The sequence below is a fragment of the Phoca vitulina genome, unplaced genomic scaffold, assembly GCF_004348235.1.
Source record: "Phoca vitulina isolate PV1807 unplaced genomic scaffold, GSC_HSeal_1.0 scaffold62, whole genome shotgun sequence".
In the NCBI taxonomy this organism is placed as follows: Eukaryota; Metazoa; Chordata; class Mammalia; order Carnivora; family Phocidae; genus Phoca; species Phoca vitulina.
The window spans coordinates 7,804,271-7,828,161 of NW_022589765.1; the positions used below are offsets into that span (position 1 = coordinate 7,804,271).

Below are 23,891 nucleotides of genomic sequence, written 5' to 3' on the forward strand. Positions count from 1 at the left end.
TGTTCATCAGGAACATTGGTCTGTAATTTTATTTTTTTTTGTAGTTTCTTTGTCTGGTTTTGGTATCAGGGTAATGCTGGCCTCATAGAATGAATTTGGAAGCATTCCTTCCTCTTCTGTTTTCTGGAATTGTTTGAGAAGGATAGCTATTAACTAGTCTTTAAATGTTTGGTAGAATTCACCTATGAAGCCATCTAGTCCCGGATTTTTATGTGTTGGGGGCTTTTTTTTTCTTTTTTTGTTACTGATTCAGTTTGTTTATTATTAATTGGTCTATTCAGATTTTCTATTTTTTCCTGATTTAGTCTTGGGGGATGTATGTTTCTAGGACTTTATCCATTTCTTCTAGTTTCTCCAGTTTGTTGGTGTATAATTTTTTGTAGTAGTCTCATAATCCTTTGTGTTTCTGTGGTATCAGTTGTAACTTCTCTTTCATTTCTGATTTTTTTAAAGATTTTATTTATTTATTTGAGAGAGAGAGAGTGAGCAAGAGAGAGCACAATCAGGGGGCGTGGCAGAGGGAGAGGGAGAAGCAGGCTCCCTGCTCGCCCGATGTGGGGCTCAATCCCAGGACCCTGGGATCATGACTGAGCTGAAGGCAGATGCTTAACTGACTGAGCCACCTAGGTGCCCCACTTTCATTTCTGATTTTACTTACTTTGAGTAGTCCCCTTTTCTTTCTTGATGAGTCTGGCTATGGATTTATCAATTTTGCTTATCTTTTCAAGGTCAAAGCTCTTAGTTTTACTGATCTTTTCACTTGTGCTTTTAGTCTGTATTACATTTATTTCTGTTCTGATCTTTATTTACTTCCTTCTCTTCACTTTGGGCCTTGTTTCTTCTCCATTTTCTCGTTCCTTTAGGTATAAGGTTATATAGTTTATCTGAGATTTTTTCTTGTTTCTTGAGATATAGGCCTGTATCATTATAAACTTCCTTCTTAGAAATTTTTTTGCTGTGTCTCAAAGAGTTTGAACCATTGTATTTCCATTTTCATTTGTCTCCAGGTATTTTCTGTTTTCCTCTTTGATTTTTTTGGTTGACCATTGGTTGTTTGAGTAGCATGTTGTTTAGCCTCCACATCTTTGTGTTTTTTTTCCAGGTTTTTTTTCTTGTAATTTACATCTACTTTCATACCATTGTTGTCAGAAAAAATGCTGGATATGATTTTAATCTTTTAAAATTTATTAAGGCTTGTTTTGTTGGCTAACATGTCATCTATCTTGGAGAATGTTCCATGTCCATTTGAAAAGATTGTGTATTTTGCCGTTTTTGGATGTAATGTTCTGTATATATCTGTTAAATCCATCTGGTCTAATGTGTCACTCACTGCCACTGTTCCCTTAGTGATTTTCTGTCTGGATTATCATCCATTGATGTAAGTGGAGTGTTAAGTCCCCTACTGTTATAGTATTACTGTTATTTTCACCTCTTATGTCTGTTAATATGTGCTTTACATATTTCAATGCTCTTATGTTGGGTGCATATATATTTACAACTGTTATATCTCCTTGTTCGATTGATCCTTTTATCATTATGTAATTCCCTCCTTTGTCTCTTGTTACAGTCTTTGTTTTCAAGTGTATTTTGTCTAATCTAAGTATTGCTACCTCAGCTTGTTTTTTGTTCCATTTGCATGGAATATTTTTCTTCATCCTCTTCACTTTCAGTCTGTATGTGTTTTTATGTCTGAATTGTGTCTCTTCCAGGCAGTATATAGATGGATATTGTTTTTTTATCCATCAGTCACCCTTTGTCTTTTGATTATAGCATTTATTCCATTTACATTTAAAGTAATTATTGGGGGCCCCTGCCTGGCTCAATTGGTGTAGTGTGTGAATCTTCACCTCAGGGTTGTAAGTTCAAGCCCCAGGTTGGGTGTAGAGATTACTTAGATTACTTAAAAATAAAATCTTTTAAAAAATTAAAATAATTTTTTTAAAGATTTTATTTATTTATTTGACAGAGAGATAGAGCACGAGTAGGCAGAGTGGCAGGCAGAGGCAGAGGGAGAAGCAGGCTTCCCGCGGAGCAGGGAGCCCGACGCGGGGCTCGATCCCAGGACTCTGGGATCATGACCTGAGCCGAAGGCAGACGGTTAACCGACTGAGCCAGCCAGGCGCCCCCGCCACCCTCCTTCCTACTCTTTTCAATGATCTTTTTCTTTATATTCCCAGCTGGGGAGGAGCTGTTCTGCTAGTCTTTAGGTCATTTTCAGAGCATGTTGCATTTGATGTAGTTGCAGCCTCAGTGTGTCTGTGGGAGGGAGGTGAGCCCAGGACCCTCCTGTTCTGCCGTCTTCCCTGAGTATATATTTTATTTGCTTAAATGGATTCTCTGTTCATCATGTGTGGTGATGGTGTCACGATCTCGCAGCTAGTAGGTAGGATGGAAGTCGACAAGGTGGCACTGCTGTCCCTGGAGGAAGAAAACTAAGTATACCTTTATGTTAATTAGGTGGAAGCACATCTTTATCGTAGAGATTAATAGTTCACATCACCTGGAGTTAGGATATGAGATGCTGTGGAGTAAAAAAAAAAAAAAAAAAAGCTTGATTTAGGAGTTTTGGTGTCTGTATTTTGATGCTGCTTTTATCATTGCTAATTTTGTTTATTAAGCCATTTTGATATGGAAAGCGGTCAGGAACCTGCTGATTTAAGACAAGCCAAACTGGTCTGGTTTAAGAGGACCATTGTGACAACGAGAAAGTATCACCCATTTAGAAAAGAGGATTTAGAGTGATGTGAGTAATCAGTTTCCTATGACTTGAGATATCATTCACTGATATTAAAAAATGAACCCATTACAGTATACTCAGAAACTTCACAGTACTTTGATTTTTCTGCTTAATTTAGTGCCAAAAATGGTGTAGACTCCTTAATCATTTAGAGTGTCTCTGAGTGACTGTATGTGGGTTAGGTCCATCTACCTGTTTTAAAGTTGAATCTGCTTTTTCTGCATATAAAGGAGACTCACTGGCTTTAATTAGCCCTCCTGTATAGGGCAATGCTCTTTGATGAGAGGAAATGAGTTATTTCATGTACATTCATTCAAGAAAAATTAGTGAGCACCTTCTCACCCATGTCCTGGGGATGCAGTGGTGAACACAAGGCAAAATCCTACTTTTCTTCCCAGAGGCAGTTGCAGTATCCTGTTCATTTTCTTTGTTCTTCTAAAATGCTGCAAAAAGACCTTAGAAGGCCTAGTGAGTCTCCCTTGGCATTCTGTGTTTGGAGTCATAACTGGAAGGAGGAAAAGGAAAGTTGGTTTCTGGCTCCATCAAGCTGAAGTGCTGCCCTTAGTTATAAACCCTTGTTTAATTCTTATGAGTCCAAAGTACTTTCTTGGTTGTTCCCTGTATCCCTTTCCAGTAACTTAATGGAGATAATAAGCTCACAGTTGTGACCATCATCGTTTAATTTTCAACCGGAGAAACACAGTTAGTGGAAATACAATCTGCCAAGGGACTTGTATAGGAATAGGTAATTTCCATGCCATAGGATGACATGACAGGCACCTAGTGGTCCTGCCTGTGTGAAAAATGTTACTTCCATACGTACTGAAGTCTTAATGATTTGTTGGACATTTCCACTAGTTGGTTACACCTGTGGCTTCTGAAGATTTTTGTTAGTTTGGGTTTTGAGTTTTAGTTAATAGAACCACTGTTTTTCTTTTCTTTCTTTCTTTCTTTCTTTCTTTTTTTTTTCAGAGGGAGTGCAGAGGGGCAGAGGGCGAGGGAGAGAGAGAATCTTGAGCAAACTCCCTTGCCAGCGTGGAGCCTGATGCAGGGCTCGATCTCACGACCCTGAGATCATGACCTGAGCTGAAATCAGGAGTCAGATGTAACCAACTTAGCCACCCAGGTGCCCCACCAGAACCACTTTTTTTCTTTTTAAAGGTTTTTTTAATTGATTTATTTGAGAGAGAGAGAACGAGAATGAGAGTGGGGAGGGGCAGAGAGAGAAGGAAAAGCACACTCCCTGCTGAGCAGGGAGCTGGAAGCAGAGATCAATCCCAGACCCCGGGATCATGACCTGAGCTGAAGGCAGACACTTAACCGACTGAGCCACCCAGGCGTTCCCCAACAGAACTACTTTTTAAAAAATAGTCCAACCAAATGAAGGTTAGGTACTTTTGCTGTACCAGATCAAAATAGGTTTACAGAAAGCCCTGGTGCTGTCTTCTCTAAACTTTATTCATTAACATGGAATAGTTTACTTGATATGTAATTATTGAAAGATACTAAGAACCTGACCATGACAGTAATTTTCAATATGGTGGGGTTGGAGAGGGGTGGATATCAACCATAGAAGGCAGCATGGGATGCTGGCAGTCTAGGCTTGGCCATAGTGGGGTATCTCCAAAGGGCTTCTTGGGCTCCTGTGTGTAGGTTGTTGTGTTAGGAATGGTAGGAGAGGGCAACCTGAGATTCCTGAAGACTTATTATACTTATTCACTTTTACTTAACTAGTTTGAGAACCTTAAAGATCAATTTCCTTAGTTTGAGGGGCATGGGTACTGGTAAATTTAGGTGTAGATCTCTTACTTCCTTTCCTGTGTTATCTTTGTTAATGGAAACTTTTCTGTCAGTTTAGAAAACTGATTTTGAATACTGGAATAATAATTTTAGGACCATGAATTAACATGAGCCCATTGCTGTACTGTCCTAACCACATTATGCAAGTAATTCGTGTTGACAACCCATTTTTGTCTTCTATTCATGTTTACTACTTAGCATTGTTTTAACATAATGACATTCTTTTTTTATTTTAAATTCAATTAATTAACATATAATATATTATTGGTTTCAGAGGTTGAGGTCAGTGATTCATCAGTCTTATATAATACCCAGCGTTCATTATATCACGTGCCCTCCTTAATGCCCATCACCCAGTTACCCCATCCCCCTCTCCCCCTCCCCTCCAGCAACCCTCAGTTTGTTTCTTATGATTAAGAGTCCCTATGGCTTGTTTCCCTCTCTGATTTCGTCATGTTTTATTTTTTCCTCTCTTCCCCTATAATCCTCTGTTTTGAGGGTATTATGCTAAGCGAAAGAGGGTATTATGCCAACTGAAATAAGTCAGAGAAAGACAATTATCATATGATCTCACTCGTATGTGGAATTTAAGAAACATAATGACATTCTGATAACCTATACATGCTCACTAAACTTGAAAGATGTGAATTCTAGAACTCCTTATCTCTCTGTCTATTATGTATTTATCTTTAGAACTCCTTTTCTATTGTCTGGTGTTATTGTAGGTATGAGCAGTTCTTGAATCCTTCAGATCCAGTTTTAAATTCCACTGTATATTCATGTAGATAGACGTTATCTGCTGTAACAGAGGCCCCCAAATAGAGTGCCTTAAACAAGCTTGCTCTTTCCCACATCAGGGTTGGATGGCAGCTCCTCAATTATTAGGTACACAGGCTCGTTCTTCTCGTTCTGTTGTCCTCAAAAAGCATCCTCCATGTTGTGATTTGAGCTGGCTGCTCTAACTCACTATCACATTCTTTTTTTTTTTTTTTTAAGATTTTATTTATTTACTTGAGAGAGAGCGCACAAGAGCGGGGAATGGCAGAGGGAGAGGGAGAAGCAGACTTCCCGCCGAGCAGGGAGCCTGACGCGGGGCTCGATCCCAGGACCCTGGAATCATGACCCGAGCCGAAGGCAGATGCTTACCCAACTGAGCCACCCAGGCGCCCCTCACTATCACATTCTTATTCTAACCAAAGGGATGGCAGAAGGGGCAGGAGATAAGACACTCCTTCCATTTAAGGATCTAACTTAACAGACGTGTACATCGGTTGCTCACATATCCCACTGGCCAGACCTTAGTCATATGGTGACACCTAGCTATAAGGGAGGCTGGAAAATGTGGTCCTTAACTACGTAGCCATGTGTCCAGTTAAAATGATGATTACTTTCTTAGAAAGGAAGAAAAGATACTGGGGGACAACTCAAAGTCTCTGCCGTACACGGTTTCTGATGTACAATTTTAGGACTTATCTGGAGATACTATTTTCATAATATTGGATACTCAGTTGCTTCAGGATTAGAATCCAAACTTGTCTGCATGACAGATTTTGGCTCCTGCCTGTCCCTCTAGCTCCTCTCTCACCCCTCCTAACGTCGCATTGTAAACTGCACTTCAGCAAACTTTCCGTGTTTTCTTACCCTCACACTTTTGTAGTTGCTGCTTTTCCTGAAATGATGACTACTTTTTGTCCTTCAGGGGTTTAGTTGTCACCCGTCTTGGGAACATTTCCTTGAGCCTCCTCTACTTCACAGCTGTTGCCAGTTGTTTCTTTCATATATTTGTATAGTATCATTTGTGCCTTTCTTTAGCAACCTTTATTATAATGAGTGCTTTTACTTCTCTGTGTCTCCCACTGGATTGTGAGTCCCTTGAGGGCAAGGGCCAAGTCAGTCACCTCTTTGTTGTCTGCTATGACACCTGACCCCGATATGCTTTTTTTGTTTTATAAAGATTGTATTTTTTTTGTCAGAGACAGAGCACGAGTGAGCGCACAAGCAGGGGGAGCGGGCGAGGGAGAAGCAGGCTCCCCACTGAGCAGAGAGCCCGATGTGGGACTCGATCCCAAGACCCTGGATCATGACCTGAGCTGAAGGCAGACACTTAACCCACTGAGCCACCCAGGCGTCCCCTGGCCCTGATGTTTAACTAATGTTTGTTGAGTGAGAAAACGAATGAATGAACATTTGGCTTACTAATTATGGCTGTTTGATTAAGCTGGCAGCTCTTTTGCCATTTGGAAATTGCCATGCTTAGAATATTCTCCAGTAGCCAGCACTGGGTAAGTTTATAATAGGTATTGGTAAACTCAGACAGACAGTTTGAAATATTTATCAGATGACTAAAATATACACATTATAGGGGATACAAGAAACAGATGTGTAAAATTTTAGAGTGAGGAGGAGCCCTAGGTATCATTTCATTCAACCCTACTGATTTTAAAAAGGTATATAATATAATGGAGAGGAAAAAGTTAAATCACTTGCTCAAGGGCCTCTGTGTTCAAGGAGCTTGCAATGTCATTGGATAGATGATATGTACAGACATGAAAAAGGTGATTGAGAAAAAAGTGCCCAAGGAACAGAGAAGCCTGGACTAGTCAAGGTAGGTTCAACCACAGACTTAGTTTTTGAGGTGAGTCTTGATAGCTGCGAAGGATTTTGAGATGAGAGGATATTCCAGGTGTAGGGAATGTGTGAATAAAAGTGCACATGTAAGGGGAGCTTGGGTGGCTCAGTCGGTTAAGCCTCTGACTCTTGATTTTTGGCTCAGGTCATGATCTCAGGGTCATGAGATCGAGTCCTGTGTAGGGCTCCGTGCTGGGTGTGGAGGCTGCTTAAGATTCTCTCACTCCTTCTCCCCCCACTTAAAAAAAAGTGCACATATAGGGATGTACAGGTGACTGTTGGGATCTGTTCCGTTAAATGGTATTTAATAATAAGAGAAAAAGGAGGAAAATAGAGTCAGAAAATGGAGGGACTTGAATATCATGCTGCGGAGGGAGACCACTGGCACTGACTGATATAATGAAAACGATTTTTGCATGTTTTATTTGACTGGTAGGTGGACTGGGTTGAAGGCTAAATGGGTCATGAAACTGGCACTTGGTCTAATATGCCGATTAAAAAATATGATCTTGGGGCACCTGGGTGGCTCAGTCGTTAGGCATCTGCCTTCGGCTCAGGTCATGATCCCAGGGTCCTGGGATTGAGCCCTGCATCAGGCTCCCCGCTCAGAGGGGAGTCTGCTTCTCCCTCTCCCACTCCCCCTGCTTGTGTTCCTTCTCTCACTGTGTCTCTCTCTGTCAAATAAATAAAAATCTGTAAAAAAAAAAATGAACTTAATGGATTCTTTTTTTTTTTTTTTTTAAAGATTTTATTTATTTATTTGAGAGAGAGAGACACAGCGAGAGAGGGAACACAAGCAGGGGGAGTGGGAGAGGGAGAAGCAGGCTTCCCGCGGAGCAGGGAGCCCGATGCGGGGCTCGATCCCAGGACCCTGGGATCACGACCTGAGCCGAAGGCAGACGCTTAACGACTGAGCCACCCAGGCGCCCCAGAACTTAATGGATTCTAAAGTTTTCGCTCAGTGGTGAAAACATGAAACACCACGAGTTCCTATGATAATTAACATGTCAGCTTTCTTCTTAATGGAAACAGTAAGCCCAAGCTGCAAGCTTGTGCTATTATAATGTGCATGCATTAGTCATGACATGACATACTGTAGATAATTGTATAAACTCTCACGTTACACCAATAAACCGTACAAATTCCGGAAGTAACTGAGAACGTGGTAGCAGCTGCAACACCAGGCCTTGCTGTTTTGTCAGTCCAGCCGATTAACATGAAGCGGCATGAACCCTCTCAAAGCATTTGGAAACCATTTTTTTAAAAAATGTTTTCTTTAGAAAACTAAAATGCAATATTGTATTTTGGTACAAAACAGAAGCCAAGAGGGAACACTAGTCAGAGATATACACTAAGTTAAACTTTATCCAAAAATGAAAAGCATTTTTTATAGTCTGGAATGAGTGTATTTCTTTAAGGGTGATAAATGTGTGGATGTGAAGGGACCTGTGGATGGGCTTCACGTAGACTTTCGAAAGTGTCTAAGTGTATAGCTTCAGAAACATATCTTGAATACCTAATCATTTTTTGAGGTTCTATATTAGAATAGTTTGTATTATTTATCTTTCTTCTAAGAATTACAGGGAAAAATCTCAGTTAAATGAAGGTTCATTTAAGTTATGTTTATTTGAGCCTAGCATATTTGTGAAACACTTTTAGGAAGCTTACCCAAAAGTATTTGTTACCCAAAAGTAATTGTATTGTACAATTAAAGGTATCAATACCTCGTCTATAGTATTTTTGTATTTCACCATGATTTAAAGTTAACTGTATGTTGGCTTTTGAAAATTAAAAGCATTTTAACAACTAAAGGAGTATATTTTTTCTCTGACCCCAAACCCCCCACTCTGTTAGATAATTTGGTAAACTTGATTTTTTAAAAAGATTTTTTTTATTTGAGAAAGAGAACATGAGAGAGAGCAGAGAGCACAAGCGGGGGGTGGGGAGGAGAGGGGCAGAGGGAGAGGGAGAAGCAGACTCCCTACCGAGCAGGGAGCCTGATGCGGGACTCAACCCCAGGACCCTGGGATCATGACCTGAGCCGAAGGCAGACGCTTAACCAACTGAGTCACCCAGGCGCCCCAAATTTGGTAACCTTTAGCCCATCATAAACATTTTATGCCTTGATTAAAACATGAAAATCTGTAACAACCAGTTTTAGCATCATACACTATTATAAGACTTATTATTATTGTAGGGAAGTCACGGTATTGAATGTGCCTTTAAGACCTAAAACCAGTTCTCATGATCTCTTAGCTATAATATATTGAAAAACATTTATTTGTTCTAGTTCCCAGTGTGATTGAAATCCTAATTGGAATACTTAAAATAATTTGCAGTGTGTTATTTAATAGGCATCATTCAATAGAAATCAGCACACATGCTGTCTATTACATAAAAACAGTACTTAATCACTGTGGACTTAAGAATTATAGTAGTGGTTAGGAGTTATCAGCTCTAAGCCTGATTTAAAATTAGACTGCCATGGGGCGCCTGGGTGGCTCAGTCATTAGGCGTCTGCCTTCGGCTCAGGTCATGATCCCAGGGTCCTGGGATCGAGCCCCGCATCTGTCTCCCTCCCTGCTCTGCGGGAAGCCTGCTTCTCCCTCTCCCACTCCCCCTGCTTGTGTTCCCTCTCTCGCTGTGTCTCTTTCTGTCAAATAAATAAATAAAATCTTAAAAAAAAAAATTAGACTGCCACTTCCTACTTGTGTGTTAATAAGCAAGTTTCTTAGGGCGCCTGGGTGGCTCAGTCGTTAAGCGTCTGCCTTCAGCTCAGGTCATGATCCCAGGGTCCTGGGATCGAGTCCCACATCGGGCTCCCTGCTCGGCAGGAAGCCTGCTTCTCCCTCTCCCGCTCCCCCTGCTTGTGTTCCTGCTCTTGCTATCTCTCTCTCTGTCAAATAAATAAATAAAATCTTTAAAAAAAAAAAGCAAGTTACTTAATTTCATTGAGTCATGGTTGCCTTGTTTCAAATGGAGAAAACAAGGAATTTTTATAAGAATCAAATAGGGGTGTCTGGGTGGCTCAGTGGGTTACACATGTGACTCTTGATTTCGGCTCTGATCATAATCTTGGGGTCGTGCGGTGAGCCCCGTGTGTCATGCTCTGCATTCAGTGGGGAGTCTGCTGGAGATCCTCTCTCTCTCCCTCTCTCCCCGCTCTCTCGCACTCTCTCTCTTTAAAATAAGTAAATCTTTTAAAAAAAGGAATTAAATAAAATAATGCATGTGAGTGTTTAGCACAGTACTTAAAATATTGTAAGAGTCAATGAATGCTAGCTATTATTATTTTATATAAATAGTATAATATGATTTTCAAAAGCATTTTGGCTGTTAGTTTAAATTTTTTCCAGCTATTTTATTTAAAGCAAACATCTATAGAAGAAAAAATATCAAAAGAATGAGCTAAGTGACAACATCAGCAACTTAATAGTTATCAAAGAATAGGGGACGTTTTTGTCGGGTAAATTACTTGTTGTCAATTATTTGGACAAATAACTAAAGAAAATGACAAAAATTAACCAGCAGACTTCAAATGACTTTGCCTTAACTCTTACTGATAAGATTTGTTTTAAATTGCCTCACTATTACTTAGGAAATAACCTGATTTTAATTAGACTTTTAAAAAACTTTATTTTGAAATAATTACTGATTTTCAGGCACTAGTAAAGATAGTACAGAAAGAAAACCTGTGCCCTTCACCTTGTTTTCCCCATTGTAACTATAGTATTTTATCAGAGCCTAAAAAATTGACATTGGTACAATGTGTTTATAATTTTACACCATTTTATCGCATTATATATGCATGTAACCACCTCCAGATCAAGAGATAGAACTATTCCATCTCCATAAACACAATTTAGACAATTCAAGAGAATAAGGAAGGAAAGAAATCTATTGTATTTACCCATATTTTTCTTATCATGTTCTTTCTTTCTTCCTGATATTATAAGATTCCTTATTTTATCATTTCCTTTCAGTTTAGACATCTTCCTTTAGCTTTTCTTTTAAAGTAGGTCTCCTGGCAACAAATTCTTAGTTTTCCTTCATCTGAGAATAGCCTGATTTCTCCCTCATTCCTGAAGGAAATTTTTGCTGGATATTGGATTCTGGGTTGACAGTTCCTTTCTTCCCACGTTCAAAAAATCTTGTGTGCCCTTCCTTATGGCTTCCAAGGTTTACTGATGAAAAATCTGTCATGTGAATTGTTCCCCTTGTAGGCAAGGTGGCACTTCACTGTCTCCCTCTGATTTCAGGATATTTTTATTTGTCAAAAGTATGACTATGATGTATATTAGATTAGATTTTTTCAGATTTACCTAGTTTGGGGTTCGCACAGCCTCTTGAATCTGTAGGCTTTTGAAATTTGGGATGTTTCCAACCATTATTCCTTTGAGTACTTTTTCAGCTGCACCCTATTTTTCTCTCCTTGGACTCCGATGACATGAATGTTAAATCTTATAGTCCCCCAAGTCCTGATGTTCTGTTTATTTTTTCTCTCCCTTTTGTTTAGGTTGGGTAATTAGGATTATTCTGCCTTCGAGTTCGCTGATTATTTTCTTCTGCCCCTTTCATTGTGCTGCTGAGCCTATCTGCTGAGTATTTTATTTTCAGTTATTGTATTTTTCCAGTTTTAAGAGTTCCATTTGGTGCTTCTTTATATCTTCTATTTCTTTGCTGTGACTTTCTATTTCTTTGCTGAGACTATTTCATTTGTTTCGAGCATGTTCATAATTACTTGTTAAAGCATTTTTATGATGGCTGCTTTAAAATCTTTGTCACATAATGTTAACATCTCTGTCATCTTGATGTTGACATTTATTTATTTTGTCATTCAGCTTGAGATCCTTTTGATTGTTGGTATGATGAGTGATTTTTTTGGATGTCAACTTGGACATTTTAAGCACGTCATGAGATTTGGAGTTTTATTGACACTTTCTGTTTTAGCCAGCTTCTTCTGGCACCACTCTGTCAGGGGTGGGGACAACGGTCCCCATTACTGCCAAGTGGGTCTTGGTGTCCAGATGCCCAGTTGACCTCTATTGACACTTGAGGGGTCAGCTCCTCATTACCGATGGGTGAGGGTGGGAGTACTGGTTCCCCATTAGGCCTCCAGTGATACCTCCCTGACCGAGAAGGGTAAGAGTGCATTGTTACTGCTCTGCACATGGCCTCCACGGACACCCTGGTGGGGGATAACCACATTACCATGGGGCAGTGGTGCAAGTTCTGATGTTCTAGTTAGGCTTCTCTTACACCACCCCAGCCAGGGTAAGTGTGCCTCCCTACAGGCTTGTGAGGATGGAAGTTTAGGCTCCCTACTAAGTCTTTGTTGATGTGGGTATAGTTACATTTTTTCCGTGCTGGAATAGAACAGTTCTTATCTAAAAGTGTTCTGTCCTACTAAGCTGCCCCTTTCCTGATCCTTTGGCTAGGTGAACAGGCTTTTTTAAGGGCTTCTTTTTTCCTCTGTGCTCATTGTCATTTCTAGGTTTTCAGCTTCTTCGGCTTCACAGGTAGAATATATGGGGTTAGTAGAAAGCTCACGGAACTCACCACTGTGTTGTTCTTGGGTCCTGAGTTCCCTGGCCAGTCTGTCTCTTCTCTCCACCTTTCAGAGCTTTCTTGTATTTGTTTTATATATGATGTCCATGGTTTTTAGTGGTACTTTGTAGGAGGAATAGGGAAACACACATCTACTTCATCTTTTCCAAAGCAGAAGTTTGACTTATTTTTGGTATTTTTGAATTCTTGCTAGTTATTAAGGTTTAATTCCATCTCAGAACTTACAACCGGAGACTTTTTGGAGTAGCTTTGTATGCCATCTTGCTACTTTGGCAGTAATATTATTTAAAGGTATCTTTATATAGGCAACATTTCTTTAGTTTCTAAGGCAAAGTGCTAATTCTAAGAACCATGTACCTCACATTCAAGAGTCTGTTATACCTTTAAGAATTTACATATGTTAAACAAATCTGTCTTGAGGTAAGGGCAATAAAAGAGGACAGATGTATAGATGGCAGATTTCACAGAGAATAAAATCTTAGAGTGAGAGTGCAGGACTAGTGTTGTACTGAATTTAGTAATTATAATGCTTAAGTAATGATTAAACTTGCATGTTATTGCAGCATTAGTTAACTGGCAAACACATAACTCTCCTTAAAATCCTTTAGAGACATATTGTATTGGCATACATTACTGTTTTACATGTCCTGAAACAATAAATATAGATTGGACTGATTGAAAGACTTTATGCTTTAGCAATGAATTTCCTCTGTACTTCAGTATCTCACTGTGATTTTACTTTGTCTCTTCTGTTGTTTCCCTCTTAAGGAAGTTCGAGAACATGGCTCCAAAAATGATAGCAGTGGCAAAGCCTTCCTTTGCTCTTGGAGTTGATGTATACTGCCGATAGGGCTAGAAGGGGCCATTGATGGCCCCAGAGCTAAAATTTAACTTAATATAATGAAATATTCAGAGCCGAATGTGAACATATATATCCTCTCAGTTTAGAGACAAAGAACTTGAAGCCCAGAGATGTTGTCAGACCTGGGAGAGGTAACAACTACTTGGAAAAAAAATGGCGCTCAAATTCAGATGCCCTGATCCTGGGGCCATTGTGTTTTCCACTAGCTGGTACAACGAGGGGAGACTGAGACCCAGAGCCTGCCCTCCAAAATTCTAGTGGGGGAGATGGCAAGGACAAAAGAAACTATAGAATGTGGTAGAAAGCTACTGTGCTCATAAAGGATGGTCAGATAAAGTTCTGTGAAATGTAATTCTTCAATCATTTAAAAATATACGTCATTTCAAAAAAATCTACTTCAGTTGTGTCCTATGAATACATAAGGAAAAGGAAAGAAGTCAGAAACCTTACTTCCAAGCTCTTCTAGAGAAAAAGATCCCTGAACTTACTGGTTTTTATTTTGAAAACTTATGCTCGTAGGATAAAAGTGTAGACAGTGGTGCTTGGTTTAGCATTTTTCATAATTTATTTAGCCCGACATAGAGTGTTTCTGTACAGGCACACATTATTTTATTGTCCTTTGCTTTTATTGCACTTCACAGCTACTGTGTTCTATAAATTGAAGGTTTGGGGGCAACCCTGCATGGAGCAAGTCTTTCGGCACCATTTTTCCAATAGCATTTGCTCACTGCATGTCTCTGTATCATGTTTTGATAATTCTCGCAATATTTCAAATTTTTTCATGATTTATATTTGTTATGGTGATTTGTGGTCAGTGGCCTTTGATGTTACTATTCTGATTATTTTGGAGCATCATGAACCGCATCCATATAAATGCTGAACTTAATTGATAAATGTTGTGTGTGTTCTGACTGCTCCACCGACCACATGTTCCCCAGTCTCCCTCTTCTTGGGCCTCCCTATATCCTGAAACACAACACTATTGAAATTAGACCAATTAATAACCCTACAATGGCCGGCAAGTGTTCAAATGAAAGGAAAAGTCACATGTCTCTCACTTTAAATCACAAGGTAGAAATGATGAAGCTTAGTGACAAAGGCATGTCTTAAGCCAAGACAGGCTGAAAGAAAGCTAGGCTAGGCGTCTTGCACCAAACAGCCTCCTTGTGAATGCAAAAAAAGAGTTCTCGAAGGAAATTAAAAGTGCTACTCCAGTGAACATACGAATGATACGAAAGCGAAACAGCCTACTGTGGCTATGGAGGAAGTTTGAGTGGTCTGGACAGAAGATCCAACCAGCCACGACATTCCCTTAAGCCAAAGCCTAACCCGGAGCAAGGCCTTAACTGTCTTCGATTCTATGAAGGCTGAGAGAGGCGAGGAAGCTGTGGAAGCAAAGTGTGTGAAGCCAGCAGAGGGTGGTTCATGAGGTTTAAGGGAAGAGTTATCTATAGCACATGAAAGTGCAAGGGGAAGCAGCCAGTGCCGATGGAGAAGCTGCCGCAAGTCATCCAGAAGGTCTAGCTAAGATCAGTAACAAAGAGGCTGCACTACACAACAGAATTTCAGTGTAGATGAAACAGCCTTCTACTGAAAGAAGATGCCATCTAGGACTTTCATAGCTAGAGAGGAGAAGTCCGTGCCTGGCTTCAAAGCTGCAAAGGATGGGCCGGTGCTCTGATTATTAGAGGCAACTATAGCCCGTGACTTTAAGTTGAAGCCAATGCTCATGGACCATTCCAGAAATCCCAGGGCCTTAAGAATTGTGCTACGTCTACTCTGCCTGTGCTCTCTACAAGAAATGACAAAGGCTGGATGAGGACAGCATATAAAAGAGCTAGACATCTCAATATAAGGGAGATTTTCTTTTTGGTGTGTGGTGTTTGTTTGTTGGGGGGGGTATTTTTAATGACTGCAACAAAACCAATCTAAAATTGCAGCTTCTGGAAGAACCATTTATTCTTGTCTTGTACCTCTCCTCGAACTTGACCTTGGCCTCTCGTGTGGCCTTGCATTGAAGAGCAGGTTCTCTGAAGACATCCTTGTTGACAACAGTTTTGTCCAAGGGGATATCGGCAGAGTACCTTGTAGGCATGAGATGACTGTAGTTATAAGCATTCACAAAAGATTTGATCTTTGACCTCTTGGCAATTTCTTCTTGCCCATGGCAGCTGTCACTTTGGGATAGTGGTCCATTCCAGCCACCAGAGCATGTAGGGACAGTCTGAGGTGCCATCATTAATGTTCTTCAGGATGACCGCTTTGCATTGGGAATAGCATCCAGCCAGGACCAGCACCACCTTCCCGGGTTTCATGAACTTGCCCATCTCGACACCAGCCACTCAAGCCTACAGCAGAAAGAAGGGAGATTTTCTTTTTTTTTTTCCTTTTAAGTTTTATTTATTTATTTGAGAGAGAGAGAATGAGAGACAGAGAGCATGAGAGGGAGGAGGGTCAGAGGGAGAAGCAGACTCCCTGCAGGGAGCCCGATGCGGGACTCGATCCCGGGACTCCAGGATCATGACCTGAGCCGAAGGCAGTCGCTTATCCAACTGAGCCACCCAGGTGCCCCAAGAAGGGAGATTTTCTAATAAAGCCCTTGAATAATGGAATGAGTCATCTCAGGGTACAGGGAATTCTGTCACTGGAAGTGAATTAGGAAAGGTTCACTGACCTCTTGACAGGAATGATAGTTTATAGGAGAATTAAGCATTGTGTAGGTGGTGGGATCTAGATGATCTATTAAGTTCCCTTTGGACCCTAAGATTTTATTATTTAAATTATTTCAATTGCTGCCTAAGCTTTAGAGACACAAGCATCGTTTAAATATTTTATTTTCCTCACTTGACACAGAAATCCTATATTTCTTGATTTTTAGAGAACTAAAGTGTCATATCTAACATTAAAAAAATCTATCATTGTGGAGTAACATTCTCATTATTGGGATTATATATTACATTAGGCATCACTGTATTTCACCAGAGGTGTCTATAGGACTAACATTTTAGTCCATGGATCCCTCATGCGTAGAAGAATTGAAGCAGAACACCAGATTTAGCCTGTGTGCTGGAGATTTCCCACTATAACAAGATATGAATGTGTTTTAATTTCTAGTAGTGGTCAATACAGTAATGTCCAATGTTCCTTCTCAGTACAGACATTTCAGGTGCTTTCTAGTCTTTATTATAGAGTAACTCATACACATAGCAGAACACTTTATTTATTTTTTTAAAGATTTTATTTATTTATTTATTTGAGAGAGAGAATGAGATAGAGAGAGAGCATGAGATCAGGGAGGGTCAGAGGGAGAAGCAGACTCCCCGCTGAGCAGGGAGCCCGATGTGGGACTCGATCCCGGGACTCCAGGATCATGACCTGAGCCGAAGGCAGTCGCTTAACCAACTGAACCACCCAGGCGCCCCTAGCAGAACACTTTAAAAAAACCCAAAAAGTATCCATGAAAAATAAGTCTTCTCTCTCTAGTGGCAGACATCGTTAGTTTTTTATTTTTGTCTTTATGCTTACAGGTGTTTTCTATGCAAATAAAAGTAGGTACATATATCCTCTTTTTTTTTTTTTAATTTTATTTTGTTATGTTAGTCACCATACAATACATCATTAGTTTTGGATGTAGTGATCCACGATCCATTGTTTTCATATAACACCCAGTGCTCCATGCAGTTCGTGCCCTCCTTAATACCCATCACCGGGCTAACCAATCCCCCCTCCCCCCTCCCCTCTAAAACCCTGTTTGTTTCTCAGGTCCATAGTCTCTCATGGTTCATCTCTCCCTCCAATTCCCCCTGCCCATTTTTCCCTTCCTTCTCTTAATGTCCTCCATGTTATTCCTTATGTTCCACAAATAAGTGAAACCATATGATAATTGACTTTCTCGGCTTGACTTATTTCACTTAGCATAATCTCCTCCAGTCCCATCCATGTTGATGTAAAAGTTGGGTATTCATCTTTTCCGATGGCTGAGTAATATTCCATTGTATATATGGACCACATCTTCTTTATCCATTCATCCGTTGAAGGGCATCTCGGCTCTTTCCACAGTTTGGCTATTGCGGACATTGCTGCTATGAACATTGGGGTGCACGTGGCCCTTCTTTTCACTACATCTGTGTCTTTGGGGTAAATACCCAGCAGTGCAATTGCTGGGTCATAGGGTAACTCTGTTTTTAAATTTTTGAGGAACCTCCACACTGTTTTCCAAAGTGGCTGTACCAACTTGCATTCCCACCAACAGTTTAAGAGGGTTCCCCTTTCTCCACAACCTCTCCAACATTTGTTGTTTCTTTCCCTGTCCATTTTTGCCATTCTAACTGGTGTAAGGTGGTATCTCAGTGTGGTTTTGATTTGGATTTCCCTCATGGCTAATGATGATGAACATTTTTTCATGTGTCTGTTAGCCATTTGTATGTCTTCTTCAGAGAAGTGTCTTTTCATCTCTTCTGCCCACTTTTTGACTTGATTATTTGTTTTTTGGGTGTTGAGTTTGAGAAGTTCTTTATAGATTTTGGATACCAGCCCTTTATCTGTAGTGTCATTTGCAAATATCTTCTCCCATTCTGTGGGTTGCCTCTTTGTTTTGTTGACTGTTTCCTTTGCTGTGCAGAAGCTTTTTATCTTGATGAAGTCCCAAAAGTTCATTTTTGCTTTTGTCTCACTAGCTTTTGGAGATGTGTCTTGAAAGAAGTTGCTGTGGCCGATGTCAAAGAGGTTACTGCCTATGTTCTCCTCTAGGATTTTGATGGATTCCTGTCTCACATTGAGGTCTTTCATCCACTTTGAGTTTATCTTTGTGAATGGTGTTAGAGAATGGTCGAGTTTCATTCTTCTGCATGTGGCTGTCCAATTTTCCCAGCACCATTTATTGAAGAGACTGTCTTTTTTCCATTGCATGTTTTTTCCTGCTTTGTCAAAGATTATTTGACCATAGAGTTGAGGGTCCATATCTGGGTTCTCTATTCTGTTCCATTGGTCTGTATGTCTGTTTTTGTGCCAGTACCATGCTGTCTTTTTTTTTTTTTTTTTTGTACCATGCTGTCTTGGTGATCACTGCTTTGTAATATAGCTTGAGATCAGGCAACGTGATGCCCCCAGCTTTGTTTTTCTTTTTCAACATCTCCTTGGCCATTCGGGGTCTTTTCTGATTCCATACAAATTTTAGGATTGTTTGTTCCAGCACCTTGGAAAATGTCATTGGAATTTTGATCGGGATGGCATTGAAGGTATAGATTGCTCTGGGTAGCATAGACATTTTAACAATGTTCATTCTTCCGATCCATGAGCATGGAATATTTTTCCATCTTTTTGTGTCTTCTTCAATTTCTTTCATGAGTGTTTTGTAGTTCCTAGAGTATAGATCCTTTACCTCTTCGGTTAGGTTTATTCCGAGGTATCTTATGGTTTTTGGTGCTATTGTAAATAGAATCGTTTCTTTAATTTCTCTTTCAACAGTTGCGTTGTTAGTGTATAAGAAAGCAACTGATTTCTGTGCATTGATTTTGTATCCTGCCACATTACTGAATTGCTGGATGAGTTCTAGTAATTTGGGGGTGGAGTCTTTTGGGTTTTCCACATAAAGTATCATGTCGTCTGCGAAAAGAGAGAGTTTGACTTCTTCTTTGCCAATTTGAATACCTTTTATTTCTTTTTGTTGTCTGATTGCTGTTGCTAGGACTTCTAGTACTATGTTGAACAACAGTGGTGAGAGTGGGCACCCTTGACATGTTCCTGATCTTAAGGGAAAGGCTCTCAGCTTTTCCCCATTGAGGATGATATTCGCTGTGGGGTTTTCATAGATGGATTTTATGAGCTTGAGGAATGTTCCCTCTATCCTTATACTCTGGAGAGTTTTAATCAGGAAAGGATGTTGTATTTTGTCAAATGCTTTTTCTGCATCAATTGAGAGGACCATATGGTTCTTCTCCCTCCTCTTATTAATGTGTTCTATCACATTGATTGATTTGCGAATGTTGAACCACCCTTGCATCCCGGGGATAAATCCCACTTGGTCGTGGTGGATGATCCTTTTAATGTATTGTTGTTTCCTATTAGCTAGGATTTTGTTGAGGATTTTGGAATCCATATTCATCAGGGATATTGGTCTGAAATTCTCCTTTTTGATGGGGTCTTTGCCTGGTTTGGAGATTAAGGTAATGCTGGCCTCATAGAATGAGTTTGGAAGTTTTCCTTCTGTTTCTATTTTTTGAAACAGCTTCAGTAGAATAGGTATTATTTCTTCTTTGAATGTTTGGTAGAATTCCCCAGGGAATCCATCAGGCCCTGGACTCTTGTTTTTTGGGAGGTTTTGGATCACTGCTTCAATCTCGTTACTGGTTATTGGCCTATTCAGGTTGTCAATTTCTTCCTGTTTCAGTCTTGGCAGCTTATAGGTTTCCAGGAAGGCCTCCATTTCATCCAGATTGCTCAGTTTATTGGCATATAGTTGATAATAATTTCTAATAATTGTTTCTATTTCCTTGGTGTTGGTTGTGATCTCTCCCCTTTCATTCATCATTTTATTAATTTGGGTCCTTTCTTCTTTTGGATAAGTCTGGCCAGTGGTTTATCAATCTTATTAATTCTTTCAAAGAACCAACTTCTAGTTTCATTGATCTGATCTACTGTGTTTCTGGTTTCTAATTCATTGATTTGATTTCTGCTCTAATTTTAATTATTTCTCTTCTAATGCGTGGCTTAGGCGTCGTTTGTTGCTTTTTCTCTAGTTCTTTAAGGTGTAGAGTTAGTTGGTGAATTCGGGATTTTTCTATTTTTTTGAGTGAGGCTTGGATGGCTATGTATTTCCCCCTTAGGACCACCTTTGCAGTATCCCATAGGTTTTGGACCGATGTGTTTTCGTTCTCATTGATTTCCATGAATTGTTTAAGTTCTTCTTTGATTTCTTGGTTGACCCAAACATTCTTGAGCAGAGTGGTCTTTAGCTTCCAAGTGTTTGAATTTCTGCCAAATTTTTTCTTGTGATCGAGTTCCAGTTGTAGAGCATTGTGGTCTGAGAATATGCAGGGAATAATCTCAATCTTTTGGTATCGGTTGAGACCTGATTTGTGACCCAGTATATGGTCTATTCTGGAGAAAGTTCCATGTGCGCTCGAGAAGAATGAGTATTCTGTTGTTTTAGGGTGGAATGTTCTGTAAATATCTATGAGGTCCATCTGGTCCAATGTATCATTCAAAGCTCTTGTTTCCTTGTTGATTTTCTGCTTAGATGATCTGTCCGTTGCTGAGAGTGGAGTATTGAGGTCTCCTACAATTACCGTATTGTTATCAGTATGACTCTTTATTTTGGTTAACAGTTGGCTTATGTAGATGGCTGCTCCCATGTTGGGGGCATAGATGTTTACAATTGTTAGATCTTCTTGTTGGATAGACCCTTTAAGAATGATATAGTGTCCTTCTGTGTCTCTTATTACAGACTTTGGTTTAAAATCTAATTTGTCTGATATAAGAATTGCTACCCCAGCTTTCTTTTGAGGTCCGCTGGCATGGAAGATAGATCTCCATCCCTTCACTTTCAGTCTGGATGTATCTTTGGGTTCAAAATGAGTCTCTTGTAGACAGCATATGGATGGGTCCTGTCTTTTTATCCAATCTGCAACCCTGTGCCGTTTTATGGGAGCGTTTAGGCCGTTCACGTTGAGAGTGATTATTGAAAGATATGAATTAATTGTCATCATGTTGCCTGTGAAGACGTTTTTATAGATTGTCCCTGTAAATTTCTGTTGTAGATCACTCTTGGGGTCTTTCTCCTTTTATAGAACCCCCCTTAATATTTCTTGCAGGGCCGGCTTAGTGGTCACATATTCTTTCAACTTCTGCCGGTCGTGGAAGCTCTGCATCTCTCCATCCATTCTAAATGAAAGCCTTGCCGGATAAAGTATTCTTGGCTGCATGTTCTTCTCATTTAGTACCCTGAATATGTCTTGCCAGGCCTTTCTGGCTTGCCAGGTCTCTGTGGATAGGTCTGACGTTATTCTGATGTTCCTCCCTCTGTACGTAAGGAATCTCTTCCCCCTAACTGCCCTTAAGATGGTTTCCTTGGTTCTAAGATTTGCAAGTTTTACTATTACATGCCGGGGTGTTGGCCTGTTTTCCTTGATCTTAGGAGGGGTCCTCTCTGCCTCTAGGACTCGAATGTTTGTTTCATTCCCCAGATTAGGGAAGTTGTCAGCTACGATTTGCTCAAATACATCTTCGAGCCCTCTCTCTCTCTCCACTCCCTCCGGGATTCCAATGATTCTGACATTGGAACGCCTCATGGTGTCACTTATTTCTGATTCTATTTTCATGGATTCTGAGTTGCTTTTCCCTGGCCTCCTCTTTTCCCTTTTTATCTATTATACTGTCTTCCAGATCGCTTATTCTCTCTTCTGTCTCAGTTACCCTAGCTGTTAGATTATCTAGATTGGATTGGATCTCATTGATAGTATTTTTAAGTTCTGCCAATTCACCTTTTATTTCTGCCCTTAGAGACTCTATGTTGCCATTAATTGATTTCTCCATTCTAGCCATTGTCTTCACAATTGCTAGCCTGAATTCCATCTCCGACATCTTGGTTATGTCTGCATCCATTTGTAAATCTGCAGCATAAGTCATAATCTCTGAGTCTTTTCTGTTTTGGGGGCTCCTCCTCCTAGTCATTCTGTTGATGGGTGGTTGAGGGAATGTATAGAGTCCAAATTATTGACCGGAACCCAAGCAAGATGCACCTGTTTTCTTGGGACCTTAGGGTTGCTGACCTCTTGTTTTCCCAGCCTGTCTTCTGCGGGAGGGGCCTGTGGCGCTGTTACTCAGGCAACCCTGTTTGGGCGGAGTTGCCCTGCGCCCCTGTGGTGGGGGATGGGCTCAGTGGGAATCAGTCTTTGGGGCTTTTGTTCTCTGGCGCCTTTCCCTGGTGGCTTTCCGCGTCTCTTCGGTGAGTCAGAGCAGAAGAGACTGTTTCCAACCCTCTGCCTCAGAGCAGAGAGACCGCAGTCTGTTCTTCAGTGAGCTCTCCAGGCCACACCGTCTCCGTTTCTGTCCGTGCTGCTATAAACTGCAGCGGCCTGGGTTGTGCGCCCCTCCGCAGCACTCCCAGTCCTGCCTCCAGGTCGGGGCACATCTCTGCCCTTTGTGCTTCTAAAACCGCCAGCCGCTTCCAATTCGCGCGCGTGCGACTCCGCCGCTTGGGGTTTCCACCCCGGAGGTTGCAGTTCACCAGCGGGACACGGCGCACCGGGTTTCCGTCTCAGAGGCTGCAGTTCGCGTGTGCATGACCGTCGCTCCGGTTTCTGTCCCGGGGGCTGCGGTTCGTGTGCGTGCGACCCTGCGGGTCTGGTTCTCCACCCCGGGGGCTGCCCTAAAGTTCTTTCCCGACGCTACCGGTCTGCGAGTCTGTGCCCGTCCGCAGCGCGAGGCTGTCACTCACCGGCGGTGTAGGATCCCCACGGCCAGGCACCCTCCCGCTGCCGTTTATCCTCCGATATCTGCCCGCAGGATCATGGCTCTCTGCTTCGTACCTCAAAACCAACCGCTTGCGATATTCTGTTTGTAGAGATCCGGATCTTCTTACATCTCAGGCTGGTTTCGTGGGTGCTCAGAGTGGTCTGGTAGTTATCCAGCTCAATTCCGGGGACCAGTTGTCATAGGGTCCCCACTCCTCCGCCATCTTTCCCCCCTCCTCAAGGCAGATGCTTAACTGACTCCATATATCCTCTTTTAAATACAAATGAGAACAAATGATAGAGAAACTGCTCTTTGCTTTTTAAAAAATGATTTAATATATGTTACAGATCTTCCCATGTTCAGGACATAAATACCTACCTTATATAATTTTTAACAATTGAGATATAATTCACATACCATGAAATTCACCCTTTTCAAGTACACAAGTTAGTCGTTTTTTTAAAAATTTGTTCACAAAATTGTGCAACCATTACCACTAATTACAGAACATTTTCATCAAAAGAAACCCTGTATCCATTAGCAGACACTACACACACACACACACACACACACACACCCCACACACCCACCCACCCCCGGTCCTTGGCAATTATCCTGCTGTCTCTGTGGATTTGCCTATTCTGAACATTCCATATAAATAGAATCATACAATATATGGTGTATTTTGTCTAGCTTCTTTCACTTAGGACAATGATTTCAAGGTTCCTTTATGTTCTCTAACATGTATCAGTAGTTAATTCCTTCTATGGCTGAATAACATTTTATTGGATAGATATTGCAGAATTTTTTGTATATGCATCCATTGATGGATATTTGGCTTGT

General features: G+C 40.7%; 1 protein-coding gene and 1 pseudogene across 1 annotated transcript in view; one reads left to right on the forward strand and one right to left on the reverse strand.

Annotated features, from left to right (window-relative positions):
• Positions 1–23,891, forward strand: part of KLHL13 (kelch like family member 13) — a 203,618-nt gene that overhangs the window by 17,046 nt on the left and 162,681 nt on the right. The gene's annotated exons all lie outside the window — the stretch shown is intronic.
• Positions 15,244–15,974, reverse strand: LOC116623849 (annotated as a pseudogene).